Raw genomic sequence first — 9131 nt, forward strand, 5'->3', positions numbered from 1 at the left:
TAAATTTCAAACTGAGATAGGAATAGTATTTTTATTTTTGGGTGTTGACTGGCTCCAAAATCGTTTCAAGGAAAAAGATACATACTGTGTTTACGGGAAAGAAATAGATTTGATAGTTTAAAATTCCATTAATTTTTCTCCCCAATTAAAATACATCCAGTCTGATTTTCTATGGCTTTAGAATTTTTAAAGATTTTTACCTTCATAAAATTTGTTGCCCAAAATTAACATTCTGTGGGTTTTTTTTTTTAATGTTACAAGTACTCTAAACTATTGCTGATCTGTTAGAATTTAAAATATTTCATAGTAAAATCACAGACTATATAGTGAGATCACCCTGGGTCCTTATCCTAAGCTCCCAGACTAAATATGATTGTAGAATCAGTTGAAATTTAACTTTGGTAAAAAGCTGCTTTTTACAGTCCCAAGCCACATTTTCAATCATTAGGTTTATTTGAGTTTCTGCCAATATACTCCCAATTATATAGAATTAGACTTAAATTTTTAGTAATAAAAGTATTCTCTTCCCTTATTTGTATTTATTTATTTTTGTTCATGGGAATGCTACATGATTTCTCTAAATTTGGCGTTCATAAAGGATAACCTCTCTTTTAGCACAATAAATTTTACTGCTTTTTCCCAACAGTTGACAAGTATTGAAGTCTGCTGTGGTCATGACTTTCATGAGTGTGGGATTTTGTTTTTTGTTGGTTTTTTGATTTTTGTTTAATTAGAAGTAAAAACTGGTTAGAAATTATAGTTTGTATGATTAATTCGAGATTTTTCTTATGGAAAGAATGAATAACAATTCTGGGATTTTTTTTAAGCCTCTTTTGATATGTAAACTGAATACCTGTGTTCAGTTTGGGTATAATATGGTCCCGAAAGAAGTTGTGTTGTTAAATACATATGATAAACACTTAATGGTAACAAACTGGCTCTTTTAGCTTTGAAATTTATAGTCTCTGTTTTTGTTTGAATTTTAATTAAGAATTACCAGTTCTAGGAGCTTATTAGTAAAAGTAAAAAAGAAATATGGATAGTCATATATAGAATTAGTGAAGTGCTACCCATTATTTGAATTATGCATTTCATGTATTGAGGTACCAAGTAATGTGCAGACATGTGAAACTTTGTTTTGTGTGTGTGTGTGTACACACACACACACACACACTATATATATGTATACGAACTATGTGTGTGTGTGTGTGTGTATGGTTTCCACTTATTTTCCTCTTATTAAGCTGTAGCTAGGGATATCTTCTAGTTGACTCTTGGCTCTTTTTTAGTAGCATAATTTAACTGAGTCAACATTTGAGAACTTAAAATTCAGCATTTAAATTCCTCAGTTTTGAAGTGCACTTGCCTCTGGCCAGTATGGTGACTATTCTCAGTTGAAGATTGGTGGTTGGGAAGAAGGTGGTAGCTACAGAAACTGGTATCTGGATCAATCATCCAACACCACTCTATATGCTACCAGTATAGTGCAAATCTAACCATGGCCAGTGTTCCAAAAAGCCTAAGTTTTGTCATTAATGATGTAAGTACTAAGGGATGGTCTGGGCCTGATATATCTAACACACACCTTGTTTAATCCTGTGTAGTTCAGCTTTAAGATAACCTACTGCAACTATTTTCACAGTCTTTAGCCCCTTGTTTAAAAGAAATCTTTCATAAGGTGTGTAAGAAAATTAAGTTACTGTGGTGAGTAGTTTCGGCTGAAACCACATTGAGGGGTGGGGGTTTGCTTCTGGGAAGAAGTTTCTCCCCTCCAGTGAATTGGAGTGCTGAAGAAGATGGTGGGTCCATGAAGAGCTTATTTCAGTAGTGAATAACTTAGTAAACTTGTGTTTACCATTTACAAAGATTTTTAAAATTTGAGGTCCTCTCTCCTAATAACAAGGAGCCTTTTTTTTTCTTCATGTAATTTACTTCACTTTAACCAAAGTTGTTCCAAGGTTATAGGATCAACTTATGATTCCTTTTGTATTCAGCTGTTTTTCACTTTGCTTCCCACCTCTTATCTGCCATGCCCCTTAGTCATGACCATTGGGCATGCTCAGTAAGTAACTGAGGTAAGTTTTGAGAGTAGTAAGATGCTTTTCTTTCTTTTTTTTTTTTTTAAATGTGTATTTTTGAGAGAGAGTGCGTGAGCAGGGGAGGGGCAGAGAGAGAGAAGGAGACAGAATCCAAAGCAGGCTCCAGGCTCTGAGTCGCCAGCACAGAGCCCAACTCCCGGCCTGAACCCCGAGCTGTCAGGTCATGACTGAGCCGAAGTCAGACGTTTAACTGAGCCAACCAGGCACCCCAGAGAGTAATAAGATTCTTTTCACCAAAACTCTTGGTTTTCTAGAGGTGGAAACAGACCCTATTCTAGGAACACACTTTCCTACACACACCTGGCCCCCCAACACACACCTTTCTACCCTGACTACCTGCTACTGACCTTGCTAATCCACCAGCAGGATCTTTTGCATAGAAACTTTCGCTAGAGGGTTGCCTGGTTAAGCATCCAAATCTTGATTTTGGCTCAGGTCATGAATTCACAGTTCGTGAGTTTGAGCTTCATATTATAGTTTGGGGCTTGCTTGGAATTCTCTCCTCTTGCTGCCCCTCCCCTGCTCACTTGCTCGCTCTCTCTCTCAAAATAAATTAAAAAAAGGAAAAAAAACTTTCACCAGAAGTCTGTGGCCAACCAGTCTGTGGCCTTCCTTCCAGGAACTTCCTTTTTTGGAAGGAACACACTTTTTTGACTATTTTTTGTAATGGTAAATGAAGTAAGATGTGCATAAGGATATAGATATATTTAACTTGTTTCATTTAAGTTTAAAGCACATAAAAATACAGATGTTTTTTATTTCTTTTTGAAGCTTCACAGTGCACCTGAACCTCATAATTGCCTATCTTGATTAGAAGGAACCCTTATGGAGTAAGATAAGTACACGGGTGAGGGGTGTCTGGGTGGCTCAGTCGGTTAAGCTTCCAACTCTTTATTTTGGCTTAGGTTATGATCTCACAGTTTGTGGGATCGAGCCTCATGTCAGGTTCTGCACTGATAGCACAGAGCCTGCTTGTGATTCTCCCTCCCTCTCTCTCTGCCCCTCTTCTGCTCGCGTGCGTGCACTCTCTCTCAAAATAAATAATAAGTACATGGGTGATCATTTTAAAAAATTTTTTCTGTATACTACTTTCAGTGGGAGATGTGAACATTATTAAGATTGCTTTCGTTGTTCATTTTCTCTACATAACCAATAAGCCAGAAATAATGTACTGGTTCAGAAGAATTAAAGGTCAGTTTAAAATGCCAGTACCTATTGTTTACTGTAGAAAGTAAGGCTGGAAAACCATTTCAAACACTGTGAGCTATTTGATTGTGAGGAAGGGGAAGGAGGGCTTTACCACACCATCAAATTGGAGAAATATTGCAGTTGTTAATAGTTCTCATACTCCAGTTCATTACAGTTCTACTCAGGCAAAATTTTTCAAAGTTATTCAAAATTACTTTGACCAAAAATGACAGCTTCCGGGAATGAAAGTAAAACTATCCCTGAAGGCAGATCAGAAGATCACCATGGGGAGGAACTCTAGGGCAGTGAGGAGCAGAAGGCAGGATGCCTGCCTCTAAAAGCATTCACAAGGGGGCTGGCTGTGGGCTTTACAGCCAGAATCATTCTGCATCATCATGGTCCCAAATGTTTTTATGGCCTCGGTACTGAGAATGAGAGATCGTCTTCACAGTTAAACCAAGAGATCACTGGCAAACATGAGAAAAGATTAGAAAACATCTCCACGAGTCCTAGCTTCAGCAAACACAACACAAAGGAATAAAAGGCATCCAAATTGGCAAGGAGGAAATTAAACTTTTACTTTTCACAGAGGACATGATACTCTATATGGAAAATCTAAAAGATTGCTAGAACTGATCCAGGAATTCAGCAAAGTCACAGGATATAAAATCAATGCACAGAAATCGGTTGCATTTCTACATACCAATAAGAAGCAATAGAAAGAGAAATCAAAGAATCAGTCCCATTTACAATTGTACCAAAACCCACAAAATACCTAGGAATAAACCTAACCAAAGAGGTGAAAAATCTATAAACTGCAGGGAGCTTGTGAAAAATTGAAGAAGACACAAAAAAAAAATGGAAAAGTATTCCATGCTCATGGATTGGAAGAACAAATATTGTTAAAACGTCGATAATACCCAAAGCAATCTACATATTCAACGCAATCCCTATCAAAATAACACCAGCATTCTTCACAGATCTAGAACAAACAAACCTAAAATCTGTATGGAACCAGAAAAGACCCCAACAGCCAAAGAAATCTTGAAAAAGAAAACCAAAGCAGGAGGCATCACAATCCCGGACTTCAAGACGTATTACAAAGCTGTAATCATCAAGACAGTATGGTACTGGCACAAAAACAGACACTTAGATCAATGGAACAGAATAGAGAACCCAGAAATGGACCCACAAACGTATGGCCAACTAAACTTCGACAAAGCAGGAAAGAATATCCAATGGAATAAAGACAGTCTCTTCAGCAAATAGTGTTGGGAAAACTGGACCGTGACATGCAGAAGAATGAACCTGGACCACTTTCTTACACCATACACAAAAATAAACTCAAAATGGATGAAAGACCTCAATGTAAGACAGGAAGCCATCAAAATCCTAGATGAGAAAGCAGGCAAAAATATATTTAACCTCAGCCACAGCAACTTCTTGTGTAACATATCTCTGGGGGCAAGGGAAGCAAAAGCAAAAAACTATTTGGACCTCATCAAAATAAAAAGCTTCTGTACATCAAAGGAAACAATCAGCAGAACTAAAAGGCAACACTTTTAGTGGAATGGGAGAAGATATTTGCAGATGACATATCGGATAAAGAATTAGTATCTAAAATCTATAAAGAACTTCTCAAACTCAACACCCAAAAAACAAAGAATCCAGTGAAGAAATGGGCAAAAGACATGAATAGACACTTCTCCAAAGAAGACATCCAGATGGCTAACAGACACATGAAAAAATGCTCAACATCATTCATCATCAGGGGAATACAAATCAAAACCACAATGAGATACCACCTCACACCAGTTAGAATGGCTAAAATTAACAACTCAGGCAACAACAGATGTGCTGGTGAGGATGTAGAGAAAGAAGATCTCTTTTGCACTGCTGGTGGGAATGCAAACTTGTGCAGCCACTCTGGAAAACAGTATGGAGTTTCCTCAAAAAGTTAAAAATAGACCTACCCTACCACCCAGCAATTGCACTACTATTTATCCAAAGGATACAGGTGTGCTGTTCCAAAGGAGCACATGCACCCCAATGTTTATAGCAGTGCTATTGACAATAGCCAAAGTATGGAAAGAGCCCAAATGTCCATCGATGGATGAATGGATAAAGAAGATGTGGTATATATATACAATGGAGTATTTCTCAGTAGTCAGAAAGAATGAAATCTTGCCATTTGCAACAAGATAAAAAGGTAAGTATCATATGACTTTACTCATATGAGGACTTTAAGATACAAAACAGATAAACATAAGGGAAAGGAAGCAAAAATAATATAAAAACAGGGAAGGGGACAAAACATAAGAGACTCTTAAATATAGAGAACAAACTGAGGGTTGCTAGAGGGGTTATGGGTAAGGGCCATTGAGGAAGGCACTTGTTGGGATCAGCACTGGGTGTTATACATAGGGGATGAAGGACTGGAATTTACTCCTGAAATCATTATTGCACTATATGCTAACTTGGATGTAAGTAAGTAAGTAAATAAATAAATAAATAAATATTTAAAAAAGGAGGGAAGAAAGAAAGAAAACATCTCCAAGAAGCCTTCATTTGTTTAGAACAGGAGAGGACAGAGCCCTTTAGTATTACTCAGAATACTAGTGCAGGGAACTGAGAGGTATCTCACAGGGGCTCTTACATGAACTGGCTGGTATTTAGTGAATTGGTTTTCTAGCTGTTCTCAGAGGTGATACTGAGACCACCGCAGGGGAGGGGAGGGAGGCAAATGGCAGGGCTCCGGGCTGGGTGTCCTGTGCCCCAACTTCACTTTTATGTGACTTACGTATGGGATTTTTATGTTGAAACATTAAAAAAAAAAAAAGAGCTACACCTTTTGGGGTGCCTGGGTGGCTCTGTTAAGCATCCAATTTTGGCTTGGGTCATGATCTCATGGTTCATGGGTTCAAGCCCCACCTTGGGTTCTGCACTGACAGTGTAGAGCCTGCTTAGGATTCTCTCTCTCTCTCTCTCTCTCTCTCTCCCTCCCTCCCTCCCTCCCCCACTCATGCTGCTCTCTCTCTCAAAAGAAATAAACTTAAAAAAAAAAGAGATACACCTTTTACAAAACTTAAACACTACTGAAGTATTCACATCTTTTAATACCAACTTTTCGGAGTAGCATTTAAGTCTTTTTGAGATTTTAAGAATTATTTGGAATTATTGTTGTAACCATTAGTTATAGCCGTTGTGACTGTAAGAGAATCAGCAGTCACAGCACAGTGTGTCTTCCAGAGATTTAAAAATATTACCTGATATACTATGGTTTTACTCTATGTGGACTTTCTAATTGTTTTTGTTTGGAACAACTGAGAGTTTGACATACTTTCAAGATTTGATTGTTAATTTCCTAGGTTATTCCTTCATTGTGCACACTTTGCCTGGTAAGATTGGGAATAAATGAATTTTGTAGAGTACACAAGTAGTAGACTCAGAAGGGCTCACTGAGCCAAAATGGAAATTAGAAACTACCCCTAAACCTTCTAAAATGAAAAGTCCTCAAGAGAAAAACATATCAGACCCAACCACTACTTAGGCAAGGCCTATGACAGATTCAAATCACAGACTTCCTTTCTCTCCTGCCACAAATGTCAGCAACGCTTGGCATCTGAGTGCAATGCATTTTTCCCCCTTTCCGAACAGCTCGACTTGGAAAGGTCAGCATATCCCTTTGGGAAAAAATCTTTTCTTATAAATTGGAATGTTTGCACACATAACTGTAGGAAATGTTTAACATTTGCTTTGATGGGACAGCAATTTGTTCAATAGAGTAGAATTGTTCTTCTTTTTCCATGTTCCTGCCTATTTGTTCATCACAGGCACACAATTACTGAAAGCAACTTTGAGTACTTCTTTCTATGAGATCAGATCATCCTGTCCACAAAACCAGCCAACGCCTTGGGCTTCCGAAAGGCAAGCTATGTTCCATCTTTTATTTACTCCAAGGGACTCATTTGTGAGAGACTGTTCTGAATAAAAGCAGTAATTTTCCACAGACTGAAACTCTGAAGAAGGGGAGGAAGGGTGGGGAGACAGAGGGTGAGGAAAAGAAAAACAGAACTGGTCCAGGATCTCCTGTTTCACCTTCGCACACATTCGTTTCAATGTGGATAGAATACTCAGCGTCCAATGTTTCAGATGAGATAATTTTGTTTGAATCTTTTGTTTTACTTAAAGAGGGACACAGATCATTATGACAACAAAGCAATTCACTGTTCGTGATCAGCTGCCTCCAATTTGATAATCAACATAAATATTTGTGGTTCATGGAGAATTCTTCACCAGAGCCCATCTTCCCATCCATCTTGAATTGATGAAGAACAGTGCTGAGTTTGTGTGTTATATTCGTTTCTGTAGCAACAGTGGATACCAAAAACAAGTTTATAATTTTTCTGAAGGTAAAAATGCTTTAATTTAGCAATGACTAAAAATAAACATAGGGAGGGACTGTAAGGAAGAAAACGGCATCTAGGTATTGGTCTAGGCTGGACTACAGGAAGGGACCTGAGTCAGCACAGCTCATTATTTTGGGACACTTCCGATTATTCACCTCCAGAAATAGTTTCCCTTCCATTTCAGCCAAATTCCTCTATGGTGTGCTAAGTGCCCATGTGTGCCCTCAGGCACGTGTGTATTCCAGTAGAAGAAATGTCCTACCAGAGACAAACTACCTGTCCACACGCTTGCCCTACATCCTATCCCTTCTCATCTTCTCTCCTTCACTTAATCCTTTCTCTCCTAGGTTATCAATTTCTTTCCATTTCTCAACTATGAAAGCATACAAACCTGTTCTATATCCTCTCAATATTGAAAAATAAAACAAACACTTGTAATTCCTATCCCCTTGTATCTACTACCAACTTCCCTACTCTCTTTGACATTGAAACTTATTTAAAAAATTAGCGGCACACGTTGATTTCTACTTTCTCTCTTCCATTCACTCTCCAACCCACTTCAATCGTCTATTTCTTCAAAGAAAATGATCTGGACAGTCACTAAGAGTTTGTCAAAGCCAGTGGGCATGCATCTGTTCTCCTGTTACTCAACTTCTTGGTTGGATTTCCACAGTTGACCACTCCACTCTTGAATCGCTCTCCTCTCTTGATTTTTCCCAGTACTACCTTCACCTGGTTTTTCTCCTACTTTTGGGCTGCTTCTTCTCAGCCTGGTTTGTTGGTTCTCTATCCTCTGAATGTGGACATGCCCTACGACTCAGTCTTTGGCCTTCTTTCTTTCCTTATACTCTCTCTGGATGATTTTATCCATCCCATCATTTTAATAGCATGTAAATGCTGAAAAGCCCCAGGTTTATAACTCCAGCCCCAATGACTCCTGTGATTTTCACAGTCATATGTAAAATTATGCACTTGACATTTCCACATATATATTTAATATATATTAATTATTATTCTCCCTAATGCATTTCTCTTTCCATTCTCAGTAAATGGCCCTACCATTGACTCAGGTGCTCCAGAGTCATCCTTAATTTCTCTCTTTCTTAAACTCTACCACTTCCCCTCCCCACATCCGATCTCTCTGCAAATCACCTCAGTTCTAAGTTGTATCTTTATTCAAGTTAGTCTCTATATCCACTTCCACCTCCAAGTTGTCATAATCACTCATCTAGACTATTTCACTGGTGTCCCTGCTTCCACTCCTGCCTGCTTACAACGCCTTCTGCACATGGCAGCCATAGTTACAAAAAAAAAAAAAGGAAGAAAAGAAACAAGAAAAAAACCCCAGATTATATCACTGTCCTGTTTAAAGTCCATTCATATTTCTCATTGCACCGGGAAGGAATTCAAACCAACCCTAACATGGTTACATGGC

Source organism: Panthera tigris, chromosome F2 (genome assembly GCF_018350195.1).
Source record: "Panthera tigris isolate Pti1 chromosome F2, P.tigris_Pti1_mat1.1, whole genome shotgun sequence".
Taxonomy (NCBI): domain Eukaryota; kingdom Metazoa; phylum Chordata; class Mammalia; order Carnivora; family Felidae; genus Panthera; species Panthera tigris.